Below are 24,223 nucleotides of genomic sequence, written 5' to 3'. Positions count from 1 at the left end.
CACCAGCCTTTTACAAGCACGTCATAGGTATCTATAAGAGAATTTCCTCTTCACAACTAGAAACGCCCCTCTTAGAAGTGAGTAATACAGAATTGGCACAAGAGCTCCTACTAAGGTCTGTAAGCGAAACCAGGAAAACGCATTTCCATTGGGTCTTGTTAACCCCCAGCTGGTTGCCGGGAGAAATTCAAGATATAGTTTGGCGCTTCGGTTAGTCTGTCTTGCCCACAGCGGACCGAATGTATAAATGACACTATGTTAACAATGAACAATGTGTTAACTGCCGAGTATATGAAGATAACAAACATGCACTGCTGTCTTGTCGGGTAGCCAAAACATTTTGGACGCTGATGGACATGATATATCACACACTAAAGATTCAAAGATTCATTAACAAAGGACCATGCCCACATAACAGCCTGGCCCGGCTCTTAATTGCGGTCGGGTTCTTTGTCTTATGGGAAAGCAGGGGTCTGGCTGTTAACCAGAGTAAGCCCCGAAAGAACCAGTGGACGTTGCTCTCAAGAATGCATAACATAGTTACCAACCATTTGGAGGTAGAATTCCTGAAGAAGTGGTCGTGCCCTTTCATTGAATTCGCACATGGTAGAGTGCAATTTAAGTGCAACCCGAATGAAGGGCTGCGCAGAACTTGATGTATACATTGTTTGTGCCTTAAACACAGGGTCATAAACCCTGCCACAGATCTCGTACATGTGATAAACAATGTGAACTAGTTCGCCTCAACCTGTCTGGAACCTGTCGGTGAATCTGATTGCTGTAACCTGCCTGGAACCTGTTTTATGTACCTGAGTTTCGAATAAAAATTTCTTATTCGCCTTTTGCTCAAGATTATCGTGCACTACACGTCAGGTGGACCCAGGTTGCCCTGACTGGAAGCTTTACTTCCTTCTTCCTCAGCACTAGACTCCATTTGTTTTCCCAGAGCACATTCTATCACTGTGTGCCTCGCTCAGGAACCCCGTCCCCATTCTATGCGATGGCTGCCAATTGATTGGCACGCCTTCGCAAGGTCCATTCCGACATCGATCTAATTTCTACTCCGCTTCAAAAACTAGTTGATATCTTTACCCTCGGTCTCCCCCTGCATTGCCAAAGGATATGACCTGTCTTTTCACAGGCCAAGCTGGAAGCTCATTACGGCAAGCTTCCTTGACGCTAGGCTAGCTACATTCATGTACCGCCTGGCGCGAAGCTGTTTGCCGATTAGCTTCCGACCCTTCACAGCCATCTTGGCTCGTGGAGTGTGCCCTTTTTGTGGCGGTCGAGAGGATACAGTTCACATCTTTTCGCAGTGTTTACTTTCTGCTGCTCTCCTCTAACGGATAGCTAGTTTGTTTAGTCTCCCACGCGTTCCATTTCAGACAGTTCGTTTCCTGCACCCTTTGCCTACCCAGGCGATCAACCAGTTCGTGCTTCTTCTTGTCGAGTGCTCATACCAAGTTTGGTTAGCACGCTGTGATGTGGTTTTCGGGGGAGAGGGGCCGGGTCTTCACGAAGTGCCATGGAAAAGCGCGGAAGGAGGTCTGGTTCCATCTCACCCGGGAGCGGCATCACCTAGGCGAGAAGTTTCTCGAAGTGTGGGCTCGCCCTGCTGTGATTTTCGATGAGTCAGGTGGAAAGCTTTCCATTAAGTTCTGATGCATTCTTCTAAGGTCACTCGACTGGACAGCATGCGCCAGTCGATCCACGTGTTTCCGTTCGCCTCAGTGGACCACAGAGTTGGAACCGGTGCTGGCGCTGCGCCGCGGACGGCTTCTGTTGTCTCCATGGTTGTTTGCCTTGACACCTTTTCCGTCGCGGTAATCCAGGGATCTGATGGGCTCGTGTCCCTGATGACCGAGATGGCTGTTTGTGTGAAGCGCGAAATAGCACGGTGTGTGCCGCTCCACAGTGGCCCCCTTGTCCGGGAAGGACCGTTGGCCCAAACCAAAGCCCCCCCACCCAGTCAGCCCGGGTAGGGGGGGGGGGTGCCGGGGTCAATGTACCGAATGATGCTGGGTTGATGACTACATGTACGCTCTGGGGCGCGGTACCTACGGGTGCCAAGTCCCCTTCCCATCTGACAACGGCACTAAAGATTACCGGGGGGAGGGACACTCCAATGAGCCTATAGGCCAATTTTTGGGAGGCCTTGCCCGTTTGGGCGAGGCCTAACAGTGAAATCTAAGGAAAGAATTGCGGCACGAAGAAATACATCGCTCCATCACGTTTCACTGAAAGTCGAGTCTTTCTTTAATATGGAAAATTTCGAGGGCGCTTAAGCTTCGTGCTGTGGATATCGTCGGGTTTGGTGAAATAACGTAGTCCGCGGTTAGCATACGCTGCTGTGAACATGTCAGCCGAATTTCGCTGTCTTGATCATGATTTCATGGCATCCCCTTTGAAACGGGGCGGTGACAAATAGTAACGCAAACTGCTTGATTTATTCAGGTATGCTATACAAGTTTTACAGCTAAGCTTTATATGGCTAGTCGAAATCACGTGTCCACAGAAAACTATGATTATCAGCATTCAGCTCGAGCGTCGTCATCTTTTTCCGCAGCTGGCTTCGTCATTGGCGGAATTCGCCATCGGGACATACCAGCACTCGTCGGCCAACATGTCGTGGAGCGTTGAGATAAGGAAACAAATATTGCAGCTCTCGGGTTTGAGTGTCTGGACAAGCGAGTCTGCTGCATGGGAGAAACCATGCACAATGGAACAATGTTATTAGCTTTTAAACAAGAATATGGCAACCCGAAAAGTTTCTTCATTAATAAGTGTATGTGAGAACACCCAGAAAGGAATACTCTCTAAAAAATAGCAAGCTAGGTCTGCGTTTTAAGTATGAAAATTTTAGAATATCATGAACAATGGCTTGGTCATGAAAGCGAGCCCATGTGCGAGACCACCCTAGGCGCACGCAACTGTTGTTATTGCTCAGGTCTCTCCTCAACTCCACGCATTAATCTTTCGCCTTTTACTAAAGATTACCGTGGGGAGGGACACTCCAATGAGCCTATAGGCCAATTTTTGGAAGGCCTTGCCCGTTTGGGCGAGGCCTAACATCGAAATCTAAAGAAAGAATTGTGGCATGAAGGAATACATCGCTCCATCACGGTTCACTGAAAGTCGAGTCTTCGATTACTATGAAAAATTGCGAGGACGCTTAAGCTTTGTGCTGAGGATACATTCGTGTTTGGTGAAATAACATAGTCCGCTGTTAGCATACGCTGCTGTGAACAAGTCAGCCGAGCTTTGCTGTCTTGATGATGATTTCATGGAATTCCCTTTGAAATGGGGCGGTGGCAAATATTAACGCAACCTGATTGATTTATTCAGGTATGCTATGCAAGTTTTACAGCTAAGCTTATATGGCTAGTCGAAATCACCTGTCCACAGAAAACTATGATTATCAGCATTCGGGCGAGCGTCGTCGTCTTTTTCCGCAGCTGGCTTCGTCATTGGCGGACTTCGCCATCGGGACCTACCAGCACTCGTCGGCCAACATGTCGTGGAGCGTTGAGATAAGGAAACAAATATTGCAGCTCTCGGGTTTGAGTGTCTGGACAAGCGACTCTGCTGCATGGGAGAAACCATGCACAATGGAACAATGTTATTAGCTTTTAAACAAGAATATGGCAACCCGAAAAGTTTCTTCATTAATAAGTGTATGTGAGAACTCCCAGAAAGGGATACTCTCTCTAAAAAAATAGCAAGGTCTGCGTTTTAAGTATGAAAATTTAAGAATATCATGAACAATGGCTTGGTCATGAAAGCGAGCCCATGTGCGAGACCACCCTAGGCGCACGCGACTGTTGTCATTGCTCAGGTCTCTCCTCAAATCCACGCATTAATCTTTCGCCTTTTACTAAAGATTACCGTGGGGAGGGACACTCCAATGAGCCTATAGGCCAATTTTTGGAAGGCCTTGCCCGTTTGGGCGAGGCCTAACATCGAAATCTAAAGAAAGAATTGTGGCATGAAGGAATACATCGCTCCATCACGGTTCACTGAAAGTCGAGTCTTCGATTACTATGAAAAATTGCGAGGACGCTTAAGCTTTGTGCTGAGGATACATTCGTGTTTGGTGAAATAACATAGTCCGCTGTTAGCATACGCTGCTGTGAACAAGTCAGCCGAGTTTTGCTCTCTTGATGATGATTTCATGGCATCCCCTTTGAGACGGGGCGGTGACAAATAGTAACGTAACCTGATTGATTTATTTAGGTATGCTTTACAAGCTTTACAGCTAAGCCTAAATGACTAGTCTAAATCACCTGTCCACCGAAAACTATGATTATCAGCATTCGGGCGAGCGTCGTCGTCTTTTTCCGCAGCTGGCTTCGTCATTGGCGGACTTCGCCATCGGGACCTACCAGCACTCGTCGGCCAACATGTCGTGGAGCGTTGAGATAAAGAAACAAATATTGCAGCTACTCGGGTTTGAGTGTCTGGACAAGCGAGTCTGCTGCATGGGAGAAACCATGCACAATGGAACAATGTTATTAGCTTTTAAACAAGAATATGGCAACCCGAAAAGTTTCTTCATTAATAAGTGTATGTGAGAACTCCCAGAAAGGGATACTCTCTCTAAAAAAATAGCAAGGTCTGCGTTTTAAGTATGAAAATTTAAGAATATCATGAACAATGGCTTGGTCACTGAAAGCGAGCCCATGTGCGAGACCACCCTAGGCGCACGCGACTGTTGTCATTGCTCAGGTCTCTCCTCAAATCCACGCATTAATCTTTCGCCTTTTACTAAAGATTACCGTGGGGAGGGACACTCCAATGAGCCTATAGGCCAATTTTTGGAAGGCCTTGCCCGTTTGGGCGAGGCCTAACATCGAAATCTAAAGAAAGAATTGTGGCATGAAGGAATACATCGCTCCATCACGGTTCACTGAAAGTCGAGTCTTCGATTACTATGAAAAATTGCGAGGACGCTTAAGCTTTGTGCTGAGGATACATTCGTGTTTGGTGAAATAACATAGTCCGCTGTTAGCATACGCTGCTGTGAACAAGTATGCCGAGCTTTGCTGTCTTGATGATGATTTCATGGAATTCCCTTTGAAATGGGGCGGTGGCAAATATTAACGCAACCTGATTGATTTATTCAGGTATGCCTATGCAAGTTTTACAGCTAAGCTTTATATGGCTAGTCGAAATCACCTGTCCACAGAAAACTATGATTATCAGCATTCGGGCGAGCGTCGTCGTCTTTTTCCGCAGCTGGCTTCGTCATTGGCGGACTTCGCCATCGGGACCTACCAGCACTCGTCGGCCAACATGTCGTGGAGCGTTGAGATAAGGAAACAAATATTGCAGCTCTCGGGTTTGAGTGTCTGGACAAGCGACTCTGCTGCATGGGAGAAACCATGCACAATGGAACAATGTTATTAGCTTTTAAACAAGAATATGGCAACCCGAAAAGTTTCTTCATTAATAAGTGTATGTGAGAACTCCCAGAAAGGGATACTCTCTCTAAAAAAATAGCAAGGTCTGCGTTTTAAGTATGAAAATTTAAGAATATCATGAACAATGGCTTGGTCATGAAAGCGAGCCCATGTGCGAGACCACCCTAGGCTACACGCGACTGTTGTCATTGCTCAGGTCTCTCCTCAAATCCACGCATTAATCTTTCGCCTTTTACTAAAGATTACCGTGGGGAGGGACACTCCAATGAGCCTATAGGCCAATTTTTGGAAGGCCTTGCCCGTTTGGGCGAGGCCTAACATCGAAATCTAAAGAAAGAATTGTGGCATGAAGGAATACATCGCTCCATCACGGTTCACTGAAAGTCGAGTCTTCGATTACTATGAAAAATTGCGAGGACGCTTAAGCTTTGTGCTGAGGATACATTCGTGTTTGGTGAAATAACATAGTCCGCTGTTAGCATACGCTGCTGTGAACAAGTCAGCCGAGTTTTGCTGTCTTGATGATGATTTCATGGCATCCCCTTTGAAATGGGGCGGTGGCAAATATTAACGCAACCTGATTGATTTATTCAGGTATGCTATGCAAGTTTTACAGCTAAGCTTTATATGGCTAGTCGAAATCACCTGTCCACAGAAAACTATGATTATCAGCATTCGGGCGAGCGTCGTCGTCTTTTTCCGCAGCTGGCTTCGTCATTGGCGGACTTCGCCATCGGGACCTACCAGCACTCGTCGGCCAACATGTCGTGGAGCGTTGAGATAAGGAAACAAATATTGCAGCTCTCGGGTTTGAGTGTCTGGACAAGCGACTCTGCTGCATGGGAGAAACCATGCACAATGGAACAATGTTATTAGCTTTTAAACAAGAATATGGCAACCCGAAAAGTTTCTTCATTAATAAGTGTATGTGAGAACTCCCAGAAAGGGATACTCTCTCTAAAAAAATAGCAAGGTCTGCGTTTTAAGTATGAAAATTTAAGAATATCATGAACAATGGCTTGGTCATGAAAGCGAGCCCATGTGCGAGACCACCCTAGGCACACGCGACTGTTGTCATTGCTCAGGTCTCTCCTCAAATCCGGTGTTAGGCTGTCCGTTTGCCGCCAGAACCAAGTCTGAGTGTGCCCGCGCGTGGGCGGCACGCGGGGTCATCGCCGTCATGCCACCGCCGAAGCAACATTTCTTCAACTTGAGGTCGCCGCCGGGTACGTCGGTGGACGAAGTAATTGACGCCGTCGAGGGACTCGTCACGGTAAACGAAATCTACAGCGTACAGCACCTCGGTGCGTTCGACTTTCAAGTCGGCATAAACTCGGCATCTGCAGTCCAGCATCTTCTTGAAGTAGGCGGCCTCCGCCTTGGGAACCAAGTTGTACCCCTAGTACCTGTGGCACGACAAGTAGCCAGTGTCACCTGTATGTACCTTCCGAGCTACATTTCGGACAATGAAGTAGCCACAAGCCTGAAGACGTTTGGAACCACATTGCGAATTGAAGAAGCACGGTACAAGGACAGACCCAGCATACGCACGGGCACAAGGTACCTGAAAATGGAAATGAAGCAAGACAACCCCCTCCCGAATTTCGCCCGAGTAAGCGGGCACCGTGCTACGTTCGAGTACCGCGGCGTTCGCCGGCTATGTCGTCGGTGTAGTCTGGAGGGACACTACAAGGCACAGTGCCAGACACCGTTCTGCAGAAGGTGCGGCATTTACGGCCATCCGGAAGAGACCTGCTCACTAGCGTGTCGCCGCTGTGGCGGCGCGCACGCAAGTGTGGACTGCACAGCCAGGAAATCGTACAGCATGGCGGCCATGGAAGTTGACGACTTTCCGCCGCTTGGAAGGGCGACAGAGACCGAGAAATCCCGTCGGAGGATGACGCCTCTGACGGCGGCAAGTCGGACCCAACAAAGGGACCGCAACAGCAGGGAAGAACCCCGTCCTGCGATACAAGCCCCCACACAGAGTGTGGAAACGCAGGGCCCGCAAGAAAACCACCCGAGAAGCCAGGACAACGCTGGCACCAAGACGCCGAGCCCACACGGCGACGAACGGCTAGGAGGCGAGGCAGTAGCTGCACAAGATGGCGGCCAAAGCAACCAGGAAGGCGCGCAACATGGCGACGACGGCACCACGCCGCACCGGCAAGGTGAGTTGCGGCAGGACCCCGAGCTGACGCCCGGCTTGAGAGGAACGCAAACAAGTCAGCATAAAGAAGTCAACGAATACCCAAACCAATGGTGGGACAAGAAAGGCGACGACGACGGGCAAGAAAACGCCCGCTCAAGCATTGGACAACACAGCGGTTTGACGACACGGCCAAACCACGAACCAGGGAAAAAAGAAGACACACAAGGACAGGAATCAGCCTCCTAAAACGCATTTTATTGCGCAGCAGCAGCCGCCAGCCCCACACGGCATCCCCCAAGGGGGACCGAACCGGGGAGACGAACATGGCGCCCGACGAAGTTCGGAATCGAGCACAGAGGGAAAAAACCAGTGGGAAGTCGAAGCGTCGTCATCGACGTCCGATGAATCCAGCACGCTCGTCATCGACGAAGCAGCACCACAGTCGCCAAGGCACAAGAACAGCGAGGATACGAGCAAGCGCGGAATTCGCAGCCAGATAACGAACAAAGACGGAAGCCAGGCACAGCGGCCCGGAACAACCAGCCACGGCGACAGCAGTCCCCTCTTGGACACAGAGGGAGGCGGAACAGAGCGCGCGCATGGGAGCGCGAAGAAACCAAGGCGCGACGACAGTGCTGAACGGCAGACAGTCTGGTCAGTTGGGACTTTATGGGAGGACTTAACGCCTGGGCAACGCGGCAGTGTACCAGGGACCGTCGACCCGATGGACGCTGACGACAGTGACTTTTACTAGGTATGTGGGCGACAACCGCATTCACACTCTTCGTTACCCCGCGGTAGCCAACCTACCTCATTGGTAATTAAGCCTGTCCTATGCTGTTGCGCAGCCAGTCTATGACACTAGCGGCCCTTTCGTGCCAAACGTTTCAGGGTGTGTGTTCCCCCCCCCCCCCCCCTTTTTTTTTTTTTTTTTTTTTTTTTTTTTTCTTGTCGTTCAGCCGAGCAGCTGGTCACTTGCAAAGGTACGCCCCAAATTTCGTCCTTAGCACACTGTCTTGGCCCTTTAACAGGCGCAGCACTTTGAATGGCAACCGCATTATTTGCCACTTCACGTCGCTCTGTTTGTGACCGCTCGCGCGGCCTGTGTGGCCGGCACGGTTTGAGAAATACGCGAGAGCAGCGGTTTTTTTTTTCTTTCGCGCGCAACTGATGGTGGTGGTGATGCGGTGCGCGCTGGCCGACGCTTGTCGACTTAGAGAGTGCTTTATGTGTTGTGTTACGCTATGCTTGTACAAATTCCCCCCCCCCCCCCCTCCGCCAGTTTTTTGCGCTCAGCCGAGCAGCTGGTCACTCGCAAAGGCACACCCCCAAAATCGTTGAATGGAGGCAGGCCACGTAAACGTGCCACGGGCAATTCCAAAGATATAGACGACGGACCAAATTTCGTCTTTCGCACACTCCCTTGCCCTTTAATCGGCACAGCACCCTTAATGGCAAAGCGTAGTGGGCAGCTGCTCGGACCGCATTATTTGCCACTTCACGGAACCGCTTTGCTTGTAAGCGCTAGCGCGGCCTGGGTGGCCGGCCCGATTTGAGAAATACGCGGGACCAGCGTTGTCCTTCTGTCTTTGGTTTTTTTTTTTTTTTTTTTTTTTGCGCACAACTGGTGGTGGTGGCGGAGACGCAGCATGCGTTGGTCTACGCTTGTTGACTTTAGAGTGTGTTTTACATGTCATGCTATGCTTATACAAATCCCCCCCCCCTCGCCCACGGTTTTTTTTTTTTTTTTTTTTTTTTTTTTTTTTTTTTGCGCACAACTGGTGGTGGTGGTGGAGACGCAGCATGCGTTGGTCTACGCTTGTTGTCTTTAGAGTGTGTTCTACATGTCATCCTATGCTTATACAAATGCCCCCCCCCCCTCGCCCACGGTCCTTTTTTTTTTTTTTTGCCCAACTGGTGGTGGTGGTGGAGACGCAGCATGCGTTGGTCTACGCTTGTTGTCTTTAGAGTGTGTTTTACATGTCATCCTATGCTTATACAAATGCCCCCCCCCCCCCGCCCACGGCTTTTTTTTTTTTTTTCTCTCTCTCTGCACAGTATTCTCCATGGGGTCAGCCGCCCATTAACGCACACTCGTGTCGCCAAATAGTGCATGATGTGTACGCGTGCTTCTTTATGCAACAGGCAGGTTGCTAAATTGCGTTCATTCGAGTGTTTTGATTTCTGTTGTATAATGCATGTAACCCTGTGGTGATGGGCACGAGCACTTCACATAGTAGGGTAATGTTTTCTTAAGATGTAACACACCCAACAAGGACTGGGCTATGCATTTGAGCATAATTCGCCAGAGCAAGTGGGTCAGGTTTGCAGGGAAAATCGGACCAGATTAACGGGGTCAACGGAATCTAAATGTCCATACCATATATGACAATGTCTTGCTCTCATTAAACGATGCCACTAAAGATAATCACGTGGAATGTTAGGGGACTTAGTAACCAGGCTAAGCAAAAAACCGTAGCAAGACTCGCCAGAAAACAACACTGTGATATCTTATGTTTACAAGAAACAAACATAGATTCATTAGAGAAAGTTAAAGGCCTTGAAAGGCAGTTCCGGGCTAAAGGTTTTTTCTCATTCCCTATGCACCAAGCGTGCGGGGCAGGTATCATAGTATTAAACTGGTCACTCCTAAATGGATGCCACTTTAGCTTTGATCCAGAAGGTCGAATGGTAATACTCGATTTCGAGTACCAAACAGAGAAATTTAGGCTTATAAACATTTACGCACCAGTTAAAAGCCCAGCAATGGCCAGCTTTTATAAGCAACTGAGCTCATTATTCTTAGAAAGGAAACACATCATCCTCACCGGAGACTTCAACTGTGTCTTAAACAATCTAACTGATAGAACAGGTCCGGCTAGAGAAAGGGTAGACATATATATTTCGGAGCTTAAAAAACTCGTAGAACAGTTTAATTTAATAGACGCATATGTGTTAAAACACGGCCAAACATTTCAGCACACATGGAGTCGTAATAATACACAGGCTCGCTTGGATCGCATGTATGTATCCCCTTCCTTAGAATCCTCGATCGTAGACTGCAGGGCAGTCGAACCTCCTCCTTTCGCCCTAGATATCTCGGACCACAGACCAGTGGAAATGGTCTGTGAAATTAAAGATAGATTATTCTACTCCCACCTGTGGCGCGTAGATAACAAGCTTTTTTATGACGAAACGGCAATGGCCAGCCTTCGCAACCGTTTAGCAGCATCCATGAACACAGGGAGCTGGGATGAGCTCAAAAAGTTATGGAAGAATATATGCACAGATGAAGGGAAGAAACTTAAGCACAGGTACTCAAATTCAATCAGAGGCACATTACAACGAATCCGAATAGTTCAGCGGGGCGAACCATCCTCAATGTTAATGAAAACTTATCTGAACGATCTCAAGATGAGATTATCGCGGTTAAGGAGCCTAACGTCCTCTGCCACTTCATTTCAAGCTAGACACTTGCCAAGCTCGCACCCAGAAGTTCTTAATTACGTAAGCAGTCGTAGACTGAATCAAATGAGGAACATGAACTTCAGTAAACAGGACACATTAAGGTTTTATGCACACTTTGAGAGACTCTCAACCCATGAACTTGAATTAAAACTAGATAGCGTACTCGAACATCCTTTCTTAGTAAACTTGCCACAACTTTCCCCTGAAGAATACTGTTACTTAGTTACCCCAATAACATTAGAAGAGCTCTCACGAGCATTAAAACATTTGAATAAAGGTTCAGCACCAGGTTGCGACGGTCTTACAGCGGAATTTTATGACACATTCTGGGACCTTATAGGACCAAAGTTGTGTGAAGTACTCAACAAGTTCATGAGTTCGCACACTCTCCCACAGTCATTCAAACAAGGCAGGATAATTTTACTCCCTAAATCAGATGAAGGTCTCGAGGACCCACACAACTGGCGTCCCATCACATTGTTAGGTACCGATTACAAGTTGCTGGCAACTGTTTTGACAATGCGAGTGCAAGAAATCATGCCATCATTAATCCATTCTTGGCAGTCATGTTCTGTTTCGGGGCGTAATGTCCAAACCTTAAATATGCTCAATAGGGACATCATAGAATACACGAGCGCAAGGCAAGCCAAAGGGTGGTTAACTTCCCTCGATCAAGCACAAGCTTTCGATAGGGTTGAACACACATATATATTTGCAACATTATTGGCCTTCGGGTTTCCCAGGCAGTTTGTGTATCTGATAATGGAACTGTACAATGATATCGGTAGTGACCTGACTATGAACCAGGAGATAGTTGCGTCTTTTCAGGTTTCACGAGGCGTGCGGCAAGGATGCCCGCTTTCTCCCTTGCTTTTCGCACTAACAATGGAACCTTTTCTGTTGCAGGTAGAACAACACAAAAGTGTATTAGGGTTACAACTTCCAGGCAACTGCTCGCTTAAAGTCGCAGCATACGCAGATGATGTGACACTGTACCATAGAGATGAAGATAGCCTAGCTATAGTCCTAGGTGTGTTTGCAGAATATGCATCCATTTCTGGCGCTAAACTTAATGTACATAAAAGTAAGTCTCTCTGTTTGCATTCTTCAGCACTAACAACATTGCATGGTGTCACCGTAGTAAACAGGATCCGTATACTAGGGATAGAATATGTTGCGAATGGAGTATCAGTTGAGAGCTGGAGGACAGAACTCCAGTCCTTCAAAGAGGAAGTCACCCAAGTCCTTGGGTTTAGCTTTCCTTTTAGCGTACGAAGGTACCTCACAATGAACGTTCTAACAGGCCGATTGTGGTTCCTAGCAAATTCTGTAGTCATACCATATCAGATATCCAGGCAGGTAAAGACACAAATAATACGCTTCTTCTGGAACACAAAAACAGCTTTAGTAAAGTATGAGAATCTTGGTTTGCCAAGAGAGAAAGGCGGATGGAACATTCCCTCAGTTGTCGTCTTAGCAGACATCTATGCACTTAAAACCACATTGAGAGTGTTACAACTCAGCCCCAATCACCCAGCAAGGAAGCTTGCTTGTTATTTCTTGGGGGTCCAAAGTCGCCTGTTTCCTCAGGCCCAGTCGAATGGCCCCAAAGCAGTGAACCCACCAGCCTTTTATAAGCACGTCATAGGCATATATAAAAGAATCTCCTCCTTACAACTAGAAACACCCCTCCTAGAAACGAGTAATACAGAATTAGCACAAGAACTCCTACTAAAGTCTGTAGGCGAAACAACGAAAACGCATTTCCCTTGGGTCTTGTTAACCCCCAGCTGGTTGCCGGGAGAAATTCAAGATACAGTCTGGCGCTTCGGTTGGTCTGTCTTGCCCACAGCGGACCGAATGTATAAATGGCACTATGTTAAAAACGAACAATGTATTAACTGCCGAGCACATGAAGATAACAAACATGCACTGCTGTCTTGTCGGGTAGCCAAAACATTTTGGACGCTGATGGACAAGGCATATCACACGTTAAAGATTCAGAGGTTCATTAACCATGGACCATGCCCACATAACAGCCTGGCCCGGCTCTTAATTGCAGTCGGGTTCTTCGTCTTGTGGGAAAGCAGGGGACTGGCTGTTAACCAGGGTAAGCCCCGAAAGAACCAGTGGCTGTTGCTCTCAAGAATGTATAACATAGTTACCAACCATTTGGAGGTAGAATTCTTTTTCTTAGGGGAAGAAGAATTCCTCAAGAAGTGGTCGTGCCCTTTCATTGAACTCGCACATGGTAGAGTGCGATTTAAGTGCACCCCGATTGAGGGGCTGCGCAGAACTTGATGTATACATTGTTGAACCTAAAACGGCAGGAACATAATCTTGCCATACATTGATCTTGTATATGTGATACACCATGTGAACTAGTTTGCCTCAACGTGTCTGGAACCTGTCGGTGAATCCGACCGCTGTAACCTGCCTGGAAGCTGTTTGATGTACCTGAGTTTCGAATAAAAATTCCTTATTCGCCTTTTACTAAAGATTACCGTGGGGAGGGACACTCCAATGAGCCTATAGGCCAATTTTTGGAAGGCCTTGCCCGTTTGGGCGAGGCCTAACATCGAAATCTAAAGAAAGAATTGTGGCATGAAGGCAATACATCGCTCCATCACGGTTCACTGAAAGTCGAGTCTTCGATTACTATGAAAAATTGCGAGGACGCTTAAGCTTTGTGCTGAGGATACATTCGTGTTTGGTGAAATAACATAGTCCGCTGTTAGCATACGCTGCTGTGAACAAGTCAGCCGAGCTTTGCTGTCTTGATGATGATTTCATGGAATTCCCTTTGAAATGGGGCGGTGGCAAATATTAACGCAACCTGATTGATTTATTCAGGTATGCTATGCAAGTTTTACAGCTAAGCTTATATGGCTAGTCGAAATCACCTGTCCACAGAAAACTATGATTATCAGCATTCGGGCGAGCGTCGTCGTCTTTTTCCGCAGCTGGCTTCGTCATTGGCGGACTTCGCCATCGGGACCTACCAGCACTCGTCGGCCAACATGTCGTGGAGCGTTGAGATAAGAAACAAATATTGCAGCTACTCGGGTTTGAGTGTCTGGACAAGCGAGTCTGCTGCATGGGAGAAACCATGCACAATGGAACAATGTTATTAGCTTTTAAACAAGAATATGGCAACCCGAAAAGTTTCTTCATTAATAAGTGTATGTGAGAACTCCCAGAAAGGGATACTCTCTCTAAAAAAATAGCAAGGTCTGCGTTTTAAGTATGAAAATTTAAGAATATCATGAACAATGGCTTGGTCATGAAAGCGAGCCCATGTGCGAGACCACCCTAGGCACACGCGACTGTTGTCATTGCTCAGGTCTCTCCTCAAATCCACGCATTAATCTTTCGCCTTTTACTAAAGATTACCGTGGGGAGGGACACTCCAATGAGCCTATAGGCCAATTTTGGAAGGCCTTGCCCGTTTGGGCGAAGCCTAACATCGAAATCTAAAGAAAGAATTGTGGCATGAAGGAATACATCGCTCCATCACGGTTCACTGAAAGTCGAGTCTTCGATTACTATGAAAAATTGCGAGGACGCTTAAGCTTTGTGCTGAGGATACATTCGTGTTTGGTGAAATAACATAGTCCGCTGTTAGCATACGCTGCTGTGAACAAGTCAGCCGAGCTTTGCTGTCTTGATGATGATTTCATGGAATTCCCTTTGAGACTGGGGCGGTGGACAAATAGTAACGCAACCTGATTGATTTATTCAGGTATGCTATGCAAGTTTTACAGCTAAGCTTTATATGGCTAGTCTAAATCACCTGTCCACCGAAAACTATGATTATCAGCATTCGGGCGAGCGTCGTCGTCTTTTTCCGCAGCTGGCTTCGTCATTGGCGGACTTCGCCATCGGGACCTACCAGCACTCGTCGGCCAACATGTCGTGGAGCGTTGAGATAAGGAAACAAATATTGCAGCTCTCGGGTTTGAGTGTCTGGACAAGCGAGTCTGCTGCATGGGAGAAACCATGCACAATGGAACAATGTTATTAGCTTTTAAACAAGAATATGGCAACCCGAAAAGTTTCTTCATTAATAAGTGTATGTGAGAACTCCCAGAAAGGGATACTCTCTCTAAAAAAATAGCAAGGTCTGCGTTTTAAGTATGAAAATTTAAGAATATCATGAACAATGGCTTGGTCATGAAAGCGAGCCCATGTGCGAGACCACCCTAGGCACACGCGACTGTTGTCATTGCTCAGGTCTCTCCTCAAATCCACGCATTAATCTTTCGCCTTTTACTAAAGATTACCGTGGGGAGGGACACTCCAATGAGCCTATAGGCCAATTTTTGGAAGGCCTTGCCCGTTTGGGCGAGGCCTAACATCGAAATCTAAAGAAAGAATTGTGGCATGAAGGAATACATCGCTCCATCACGGTTCACTGAAAGTCGAGTCTTCGATTACTATGAAAAATTGCGAGGACGCTTAAGCTTTGTGCTGAGGATACATTCGTGTTTGGTGAAATAACATAGTCCGCTGTTAGCATACGCTGCTGTGAACAAGTCAGCCGAGCTTTGCTGTCTTGATGATGATTTCATGGAATTCCCTTTGAAATGGGGCGGTGGCAAATATTAACGCAACCTGATTGATTTATTCAGGTATGCTATGCAAGTTTTACAGCTAAGCTTTATATGGCTAGTCGAAATCACCTGTCCACAGAAAACTATGATTATCAGCATTCGGGCGAGCGTCGTCGTCTTTTTCCGCAGCTGGCTTCGTCATTGGCGGACTTCGCCATCGGGACCTACCAGCACTCGTCGGCCAACATGTCGTGGAGCGTTGAGATAAGGAAACAAATATTGCAGCTCTCGGGTTTGAGTGTCTGGACAAGCGACTCTGCTGCATGGGAGAAACCATGCACAATGGAACAATGTTATTAGCTTTTAAACAAGAATATGGCAACCCGAAAAGTTTCTTCATTAATAAGTGTATGTGAGAACTCCCAGAAAGGGATACTCTCTCTAAAAAAATAGCAAGGTCTGCGTTTTAAGTATGAAAATTTAAGAATATCATGAACAATGGCTTGGTCATGAAAGCGAGCCCATGTGCGAGACCACCCTAGGCGCACGCGACTGTTGTCATTGCTCAGGTCTCTCCTCAAATCCACGCATTAATCTTTCGCCTTTTACTAAAGATTACCGTGGGGAGGGACACTCCAATGAGCCTATAGGCCAATTTTTGGAAGGCCTTGCCCGTTTGGGCGAGGCCTAACATCGAAATCTAAAGAAAGAATTGTGGCATGAAGGAATACATCGCTCCATCACGGTTCACTGAAAGTCGAGTCTTCGATTACTATGAAAAATTGCGAGGACGCTTAAGCTTTGTGCTGAGGATACATTCGTGTTTGGTGAAATAACATAGTCCGTGGTTAGCATACTGCTGTGAACAAGTCAGCCGAGTTTTGCTGTCTTGATGATGATTTCATGGCATCCCCTTTGAGACGGGGCGGTGACAAATAGTAACGTAACCTGATTGATTTATTTAGGTATGCTTTACAAGTTTTACAGCTAAGCCTAAATGACTAGTCTAAATCACCTGTCCACCGAAAACTATGATTATCAGCATTCGGGCGAGCGTCGTCGTCTTTTTCCGCAGCTGGCTTCGTCATTGGCGGACTTCGCCATCGGGACCTACCAGCACTCGTTGGCCAACATGTCGTGGAGCGTTGAGATAAAGAAACAAATATTGCAGTACTCGGGTTTGAGTGTCTGGACAAGCGAGTCTGCTGCATGGGAGAAACCATGCACAATGGAACAATGTTATTAGCTTTTAAACAAGAATATGGCAACCCGAAAAGTTTCTTCATTAATAAGTGTATGTGAGAACTCCCAGAAAGGGATACTCTCTCTAAAAAAATAGCAAGGTCTGCGTTTTAAGTATGAAAATTTAAGAATATCATGAACAATGGCTTGGTCATGAAAGCGAGCCCATGTGCGAGACCACCCTAGGCGCACGCGACTGTTGTCATTGCTCAGGTCTCTCCTCAAATCCACGCATTAATCTTTCGCCTTTTACTAAAGATTACCGTGGGGAGGGACACTCCAATGAGCCTATAGGCCAATTTTTGGAAGGCCTTGCCCGTTTGGGCGAGGCCTAACATCGAAATCTAAAGAAAGAATTGTGGCATGAAGGAATACATCGCTCCATCACGGTTCACTGAAAGTCGAGTCTTCGATTACTATGAAAAATTGCGAGGACGCTTAAGCTTTGTGCTGAGGATACATTCGTGTTTGGTGAAATAACATAGTCCGCTGTTAGCATACGCTGCTGTGAACAAGTCAGCCGAGCTTTGCTGTCTTGATGATGATTTCATGGAATTCCCTTTGAAATGGGGCGGTGGCAAATATTAACGCAACCTGATTGATTTATTCAGGTATGCTATGCAAGTTTTACAGCTAAGCTTTATATGGCTAGTCGAAATCACCTGTCCACAGAAAACTATGATTATCAGCATTCGGGCGAGCGTCGTCGTCTTTTTCCGCAGCTGGCTTCGTCATTGGCGGACTTCGCCATCGGGACCTACCAGCACTCGTCGGCCAACATGTCGTGGAGCGTTGAGATAAGGAAACAAATATTGCAGCTCTCGGGTTTGAGTGTCTGGACAAGCGACTCTGCTGCATGGGAGAAACCATGCACAATGGAACAATGTTATTAGCTTTTAAACAAGAATATGGCAACCCGAAAAGTTTCTTCATTAATAAGTGTATGTGAGAACTCCCAGAAAGGGATACTCTCTCTAAAAAAATAGCAAGGTCTGCGTTTTAAGTATGAAAATTTAAGAATATCATGAACAATGGCTTGGTCATGAAAGCGAGCCCATGTGCGAGACCACCCTAGGCGCACGCGACTGTTGTCATTGCTCAGGTCTCTCCTCAAATCCACGCATTAATCTTTCGCCTTTTACTAAAGATTACCGTGGGGAGGGACACTCCAATGAGCCTATAGGCCAATTTTTGGAAGGCCTTGCCCGTTTGGGCGAGGCCTAACATCGAAATCTAAAGAAAGAATTGTGGCATGAAGGAATACATCGCTCCATCACGGTTCACTGAAAGTCGAGTCTTCGATTACTATGAAAAATTGCGAGGACGCTTAAGCTTTGTGCTGAGGATACATTCGTGTTTGGTGAAATAACATAGTCCGTGGTTAGCATACTGCTGTGAACAAGTCAGCCGAGTTTTGCTGTCTTGATGATGATTTCATGGCATCCCCTTTGAGACGGGGCGGTGACAAATAGTAACGTAACCTGATTGATTTATTTAGGTATGCTTTACAAGTTTTACAGCTAAGCCTAATATGGACTAGTCGAAATCACCTGTCCACAGAAAACTATGATTATCAGCATTCGGGCGAGCGTCGTCGTCTTTTTCCGCAGCCTGGCTTCGTCATTGGCGGACTTCGCCATCGGGACCTACCAGCACTCGTCGGCCAACATGTCGTGGAGCGTTGAGATAAGAAACAAATATTGCAGCTCTCGGGTTTGAGTGTCTGGACAAGCGAGTCTGCTGCATGGGAGAAACCATGCACAATGGAACAATGTTATTAGCTTTTAAACAAGAATATGGCAACCCGAAAAGTTTCTTCATTAATAAGTGTATGTGAGAACTCCCAGAAAGGGATACTCTCTCTAAAAAAATAGCAAGGTCTGCGTTTTAAGTATGAAAATTTAAGAATATCATGAACAATGGCTTGGTCATGAAAGCGAGCCCATGTGCGAGACCACCCTAGGCGCACGCGACTGTTGTCATTGCTCAGGTCTCTCCTCAAATCCACGCATTAATCTTTCGCCTTTTACTAAAGATTACCGTGGGGAGGGACACTCCAATGAGCCTATAGGCCAATTTTTGGAAGGCCTTGCCCGTTTGGGCGAGGCCTAACATCGAAATCTAAAGAAAGAATTGTGGCATGAAGGAATACATCGCTCCATCACGGTTCACTGAAAGTCGAGTCTTCGATTACTATGAAAAATTGCGAGGACGCTTAAGCTTTGTGCTGAGGATACATTCGTGTTTGGTGAAATAACATAGTCCGTGGTTAGCATACTGCTGTGAACAAGTCAGCCGAGCTTTGCTGTCTTGATGATGATTTCATGGAAATCCCTTTGAAATGGGGCGGTGGCAAATATTAACGCAACCTGATTGATTTATTCAGGTATGCTATGCAAGTTTTACAGCTAAGCTTTATATGGCTAGTCGAAATCACCTGTCCACAGAAAACTATGATTATCAGCATTCGGGCGAGCGTCGTCGTCTTTTTCCGCAGCTGGCTTCGTCATTGGCGGACTTCGCCATCGGGACCTACCAGCACTCGTCGGCCAACATGTCGTGGAGCGTTGAGATAAGGAAACAAATATTGCAGCTCTCGGGTTTGAGTGTCTGGACAAGCGAGTCTGCTGCATGGGAGAAACCATGCACAATGGAACAATGTTATTAGCTTTTAAACAAGAATATGGCAACCCGAAAAGTTTCTTCATTAATAAGTGTATGTGAGAACTCCCAGAAAGGGATACTCTCTCTAAAAAAATAGCAAGGTCTGCGTTTTAAGTATGAAAATTTAAGAATATCATGAACAATGGCTTGGTCATGAAAGCGAGCCCATGTGCGAGACCACCCTAGGCGCACGCGACTGTTGTCATTGCTCAGGTCTCTCCTCAAATCCACGCATTAATCTTTCGCCTTTTACTAAAGATTACCGTGGGGAGGGACACTCCAATGAGCCTATAGGCCAATTTTTGGAAGGCCTTGCCCGTTTGGGCGAGGCCTAACATCGAAATCTAAAGAAAGAATTGTGGCATGAAGGAATACATCGCTCCATCACGGTTCACTGAAAGTCGAGTCTTCGATTACTATGAAAAATTGCGAGGACGCTTAAGCTTTGTGCTGAGGATACATTCGTGTTTGGTGAAATAACATAGTCCGCTGTTAGCATACGCTGCTGTGAACAAGTCAGCCGAGCTTTGCTGTCTTGATGATGATTTCATGGAATTCCCTTTGAAATGGGGCGGTGGCAAATATTAACGCAACCTGATTGATTTATTCAGGTATGCTATGCAAGTTTTACAGCTAAGCTTTATATGGCTAGTCGAAATCACCTGTCCACAGAAAACTATGATTATCAGCATTCGGGCGAGCGTCGTCGTCTTTTTCCGCAGCTGGCTTCGTCATTGGCGGACTTCGCCATCGGGACCTACCAGCACTCGTCGGCCAACATGTCGTGGAGCGTTGAGATAAGGAAACAAATATTGCAGCTCTCGGGTTTGAGTGTCTGGACAAGCGACTCTGCTGCATGGGAGAAACCATGCACAATGGAACAATGTTATTAGCTTTTAAACAAGAATATGGCAACCCGAAAAGTTTCTTCATTAATAAGTGTATGTGAGAACTCCCAGAAAGGGATACTCTCTCTAAAAAAATAGCAAGGTCTGCGTTTTAAGTATGAAAATTTAAGAATATCATGAACAATGGCTTGGTCATGAAAGCGAGCCCATGTGCGAGACCACCCTAGGCACACGCGACTGTTGTCATTGCTCAGGTCTCTCCTCAAATCCACGCATTAATCTTTCGCCTTTTACTAAAGATTACCGTGGGGAGGGACACTCCAATGAGCCTATAGGCCAATTTTTGGAAGGCCTTGCCCGTTTGGGCGAGGCCTAACATCGAAATCTAAAGAAAGAATTGTGGCATGAAGGAATACATCGCTCCATCACGGTTCACTGAAAGTCGAGTCTTCGATTACTATGAAAAATTGCGAGGACGCTTAAGCTTTGTGCTGAGGATACATTCGTGTTTGGTGAAATAACATAGTCCGCTGTTAGCATACGCTGCTGTGAACAAGTCAGCCGAGCTTTGCTGTCTTGATGATGATTTCATGGAATTCCCTTTGAAATGGGGCGGTGGCAAATATTAACGCAACCTGATTGATTTATTCAGGTATGCTATGCAAGTTTTACAGCTAAGCTTTATATGGCTAGTCGAAATCACCTGTCCACAGAAAACTATGATTATCAGCATTCGGGCGAGCGTCGTCGTCTTTTTCCGCACCTGGCTTCGTCATTGGCGGACTTCGCCATCGGGACCTACCAGCACTCGTCGGCCAACATGTCGTGGAGCGTTGAGATAAGGAAACAAATATTGCAGCTCTCGGGTTTGAGTGTCTGGACAAGCGACTCTGCTGCATGGGAGAAACCATGCACAATGGAACAATGTTATTAGCTTTTAAACAAGAATATGGCAACCCGAAAAGTTTCTTCATTAATAAGTGTATGTGAGAACTCCCAGAAAGGGATACTCTCTCTAAAAAAATAGCAAGGTCTGCGTTTTAAGTATGAAAATTTAAGAATATCATGAACAATGGCTTGGTCATGAAAGCGAGCCCATGTGCGAGACCACCCTAGGCACACGCGACTGTTGTCATTGCTCAGGTCTCTCCTCAAATCCACGCATTAATCTTTCGCCTTTTACTAAAGATTACCGTGGGGAGGGACACTCCAATGAGCCTATAGGCCAATTTTTGGAAGGCCTTGCCCGTTTGGGCGAGGCCTAACATCGAAATCTAAAGAAAGAATTGTGGCATGAAGGAATACATCGCTCCATCACGGTTCACTGAAAGTCGAGTCTTCGATTACTATGAAAAATTGCGAGGACGCTTAAGCTTTGTGCTGAGGATACATTCGTGTTTGGTGAAATAACATAGTCCGCTGTTAGCATACGCTGCTGTGAACAAGTCAGCCGAGCTTTGCTGTCTTGATGATGATTTCATGGAATTCCCTTTGAAATGGGGCGGTGGCAAATATTAACGCAACCTGATTGATTTATTCAGGTATGCTATGCAAGTTTTACAGCTAAGCTTTATATGGCTAGTCGAAATCACCTGTCCACAGAAAACTATGATTATCAGCATTCGGGCGAGCGTCGTCGTCTTTTTCCGCAGCTGGCTTCGTCATTGGCGGACTTCGCCATCGGGACCTACCAGCACTCGTCGGCCAACATGTCGTGGAGCGTTGAGATAAGGAAACAAATATTGCAGCTCTCGGGTTTGAGTGTCTGGACAAGCGACTCTGCTGCATGGGAGAAACCATGCACAATGGAACAATGTTATTAGCTTTTAAACAAGAATATGGCAACCCGAAAAGTTTCTTCATTAATAAGTGTATGTGAGAACTCCCAGAAAGGGATACTCTCTCTAAAAAAATAGCAAGGTCTGCGTTTTAAGTATGAAAATTTAAGAATATCATGAACAATGGCTTGGTCATGAAAGCGAGCCCATGTGCGAGACCACCCTAGGCACACGCGACTGTTGTCATTGCTCAGGTCTCTCCTCAAATCCACGCATTAATCTTTCGCCTTTTACTAAAGATTACCGTGGGGAGGGACACTCCAATGAGCCTATAGGCCAATTTTTGGAAGGCCTTGCCCGTTTGGGCGAGGCCTAACATCGAAATCTAAAGAAAGAATTGTGGCATGAAGGAATACATCGCTCCATCACGGTTCACTGAAAGTCGAGTCTTCGATTACTATGAAAAATTGCGAGGACGCTTAAGCTTGTGCTGAGGATACATTCGTGTTTGGTGAAATAACATAGTCCGCTGTTAGCATACGCTGCTGTGAACAAGTCAGCCGAGCTTTGCTGTCTTGATGATGATTTCATGGAATTCCCTTTGAAATGGGGCGGTGGCAAATATTAACGCAACCTGATTGATTTATTCAGGTATGCTATGCAAGTTTTACAGCTAAGCTTTATATGGCTAGTCGAAATCACCTGTCCACAGAAAACTATGATTATCAGCATTCGGGCGAGCGTCGTCGTCTTTTTCCGCAGCTGGCTTCGTCATTGGCGGACTTCGCCATCGGGACCTACCAGCACTCGTCGGCCAACATGTCGTGGAGCGTTGAGATAAGGAAACAAATATTGCAGCTCTCGGGTTTGAGTGTCTGGACAAGCGACTCTGCTGCATGGGAGAAACCATGCACAATGGAACAATGTTATTAGCTTTTAAACAAGAATATGGCAACCCGAAAAGTTTCTTCATTAATAAGTGTATGTGAGAACTCCCAGAAAGGGATACTCTCTCTAAAAAAATAGCAAGGTCTGCGTTTTAAGTATGAAAATTTAAGAATATCATGAACAATGGCTTGGTCATGAAAGCGAGCCCATGTGCGAGACCACCCTAGGCACACGCGACTGTTGTCATTGCTCAGGTCTCTCCTCAAATCCACGCATTAATCTTTCGCCTTTTACTAAAGATTACCGTGGGGAGGGACACTCCAATGAGCCTATAGGCCAATTTTTGGAAGGCCTTGCCCGTTTGGGCGAGGCCTAACATCGAAATCTAAAGAAAGAATTGTGGCATGAAGGAATACATCGCTCCATCACGGTTCACTGAAAGTCGAGTCTTCGATTACTATGAAAAATTGCGAGGACGCTTAAGCTTTGTGCTGAGGATACATTCGTGTTTGGTGAAATAACATAGTCCGCTGTTAGCATACCTGCTGTGAACAAGTCAGCCGAGCTTTGCTGTCTTGATGATGATTTCATGGAATTCCCTTTGAAATGGGGCGGTGGCAATATTAACGCTAACCTGATTGATTTATTCAGGTATGCTTATGCAAGTTTTACAGCTAAGCTTTATATGGCTAGTCGAAATCACCTGTCCACAGAAAACTATGATTATCAGCATTCGGGCGAGCGTCGTCGTCTTTTTCCGCAGCTGGCTTCGTCATTGGCGGACTTCGCCATCGGGACCTACCAGCACTCGTCGGCCAACATGTCGTGGAGCGTTGAGATAAGGAAACAAATATTGCAGCTCTCGGGTTTGAGTGTCTGGACAAGCGACTCTGCTGCATGGGAGAAACCATGCACAATGCAACAATGTTATTAGCTTTAAACAAGAATATGGCAACCGAAAAGTTTCTTCATTAATAAGTGTATGTGAGACTCCCAGAAAGGGATACTCTCTCTAAAAAAATAGCAAGGTCTGCGTTTTAAGTATGAAAATTTAAGAATATCATGAACAATGGCTTGGTCATGAAGGGAGCCCATGTGCGAGACCACCCTAGGCGCACGCGACTGTTGTCATTGCTCAGGTCTCTCCTCAAATCCGGTGTTAGGCTGTCCGTTTGCCGCCAGAACCACGTCGAGTGAGGTGCCCGCGCGT

At 46.5% G+C, this 24,223-nt stretch overlaps 15 non-coding genes across 15 annotated transcripts; all 15 read left to right on the top strand.

Moving 5' to 3' along the window:
• Positions 1–2,939: 2,939 nt before the first annotated feature.
• LOC119446971 (U5 spliceosomal RNA) lies at positions 2,940–3,064 on the top strand. Its single transcript, XR_005190876.1, has one exon. It is a non-coding gene; the product is annotated as a U5 spliceosomal RNA (small nuclear RNA).
• A 763-nt stretch (positions 3,065–3,827) lies between these two features.
• LOC119446970 (U5 spliceosomal RNA) lies at positions 3,828–3,952 on the top strand. Its single transcript, XR_005190875.1, has one exon. It is a non-coding gene; the product is annotated as a U5 spliceosomal RNA (small nuclear RNA).
• A 765-nt stretch (positions 3,953–4,717) lies between these two features.
• Positions 4,718–4,842, top strand: LOC119446969 (U5 spliceosomal RNA). Its single transcript, XR_005190874.1, has one exon. It is a non-coding gene; the product is annotated as a U5 spliceosomal RNA (small nuclear RNA).
• Positions 4,843–5,608: 766 nt separating this feature from the next.
• LOC119446968 (U5 spliceosomal RNA) lies at positions 5,609–5,733 on the top strand. The gene has a single exon (XR_005190873.1). It is a non-coding gene; the product is annotated as a U5 spliceosomal RNA (small nuclear RNA).
• Positions 5,734–14,375: 8,642 nt separating this feature from the next.
• Positions 14,376–14,496, top strand: LOC119446981 (U5 spliceosomal RNA). Its single transcript, XR_005190884.1, has one exon. It is a non-coding gene; the product is annotated as a U5 spliceosomal RNA (small nuclear RNA).
• Positions 14,497–15,265: 769 nt separating this feature from the next.
• Positions 15,266–15,390, top strand: LOC119446967 (U5 spliceosomal RNA). The gene has a single exon (XR_005190872.1). It is a non-coding gene; the product is annotated as a U5 spliceosomal RNA (small nuclear RNA).
• A 764-nt stretch (positions 15,391–16,154) lies between these two features.
• Positions 16,155–16,279, top strand: LOC119446966 (U5 spliceosomal RNA). Its single transcript, XR_005190871.1, has one exon. It is a non-coding gene; the product is annotated as a U5 spliceosomal RNA (small nuclear RNA).
• A 761-nt stretch (positions 16,280–17,040) lies between these two features.
• Positions 17,041–17,165, top strand: LOC119446963 (U5 spliceosomal RNA). Its single transcript, XR_005190869.1, has one exon. It is a non-coding gene; the product is annotated as a U5 spliceosomal RNA (small nuclear RNA).
• A 764-nt stretch (positions 17,166–17,929) lies between these two features.
• On the top strand, positions 17,930–18,054 carry LOC119446962 (U5 spliceosomal RNA). Its single transcript, XR_005190868.1, has one exon. It is a non-coding gene; the product is annotated as a U5 spliceosomal RNA (small nuclear RNA).
• A 763-nt stretch (positions 18,055–18,817) lies between these two features.
• LOC119446961 (U5 spliceosomal RNA) lies at positions 18,818–18,942 on the top strand. The gene has a single exon (XR_005190867.1). It is a non-coding gene; the product is annotated as a U5 spliceosomal RNA (small nuclear RNA).
• Positions 18,943–19,704: 762 nt separating this feature from the next.
• Positions 19,705–19,829, top strand: LOC119446960 (U5 spliceosomal RNA). Its single transcript, XR_005190866.1, has one exon. It is a non-coding gene; the product is annotated as a U5 spliceosomal RNA (small nuclear RNA).
• Positions 19,830–20,593: 764 nt separating this feature from the next.
• On the top strand, positions 20,594–20,718 carry LOC119446959 (U5 spliceosomal RNA). Its single transcript, XR_005190865.1, has one exon. It is a non-coding gene; the product is annotated as a U5 spliceosomal RNA (small nuclear RNA).
• Positions 20,719–21,482: 764 nt separating this feature from the next.
• LOC119446958 (U5 spliceosomal RNA) lies at positions 21,483–21,607 on the top strand. Its single transcript, XR_005190864.1, has one exon. It is a non-coding gene; the product is annotated as a U5 spliceosomal RNA (small nuclear RNA).
• Positions 21,608–22,371: 764 nt separating this feature from the next.
• LOC119446957 (U5 spliceosomal RNA) lies at positions 22,372–22,496 on the top strand. The gene has a single exon (XR_005190863.1). It is a non-coding gene; the product is annotated as a U5 spliceosomal RNA (small nuclear RNA).
• A 763-nt stretch (positions 22,497–23,259) lies between these two features.
• Positions 23,260–23,384, top strand: LOC119446956 (U5 spliceosomal RNA). Its single transcript, XR_005190862.1, has one exon. It is a non-coding gene; the product is annotated as a U5 spliceosomal RNA (small nuclear RNA).
• Positions 23,385–24,223: the final 839 nt, after the last annotated feature.

Source organism: Dermacentor silvarum, chromosome 3, assembly GCF_013339745.2.
Source record: "Dermacentor silvarum isolate Dsil-2018 chromosome 3, BIME_Dsil_1.4, whole genome shotgun sequence".
In the NCBI taxonomy this organism is placed as follows: Eukaryota; Metazoa; Arthropoda; class Arachnida; order Ixodida; family Ixodidae; genus Dermacentor; species Dermacentor silvarum.
The sequence above is the reverse complement of the archived record's forward strand: the minus strand, read 5'-3'. Positions and strand labels throughout refer to the sequence as shown.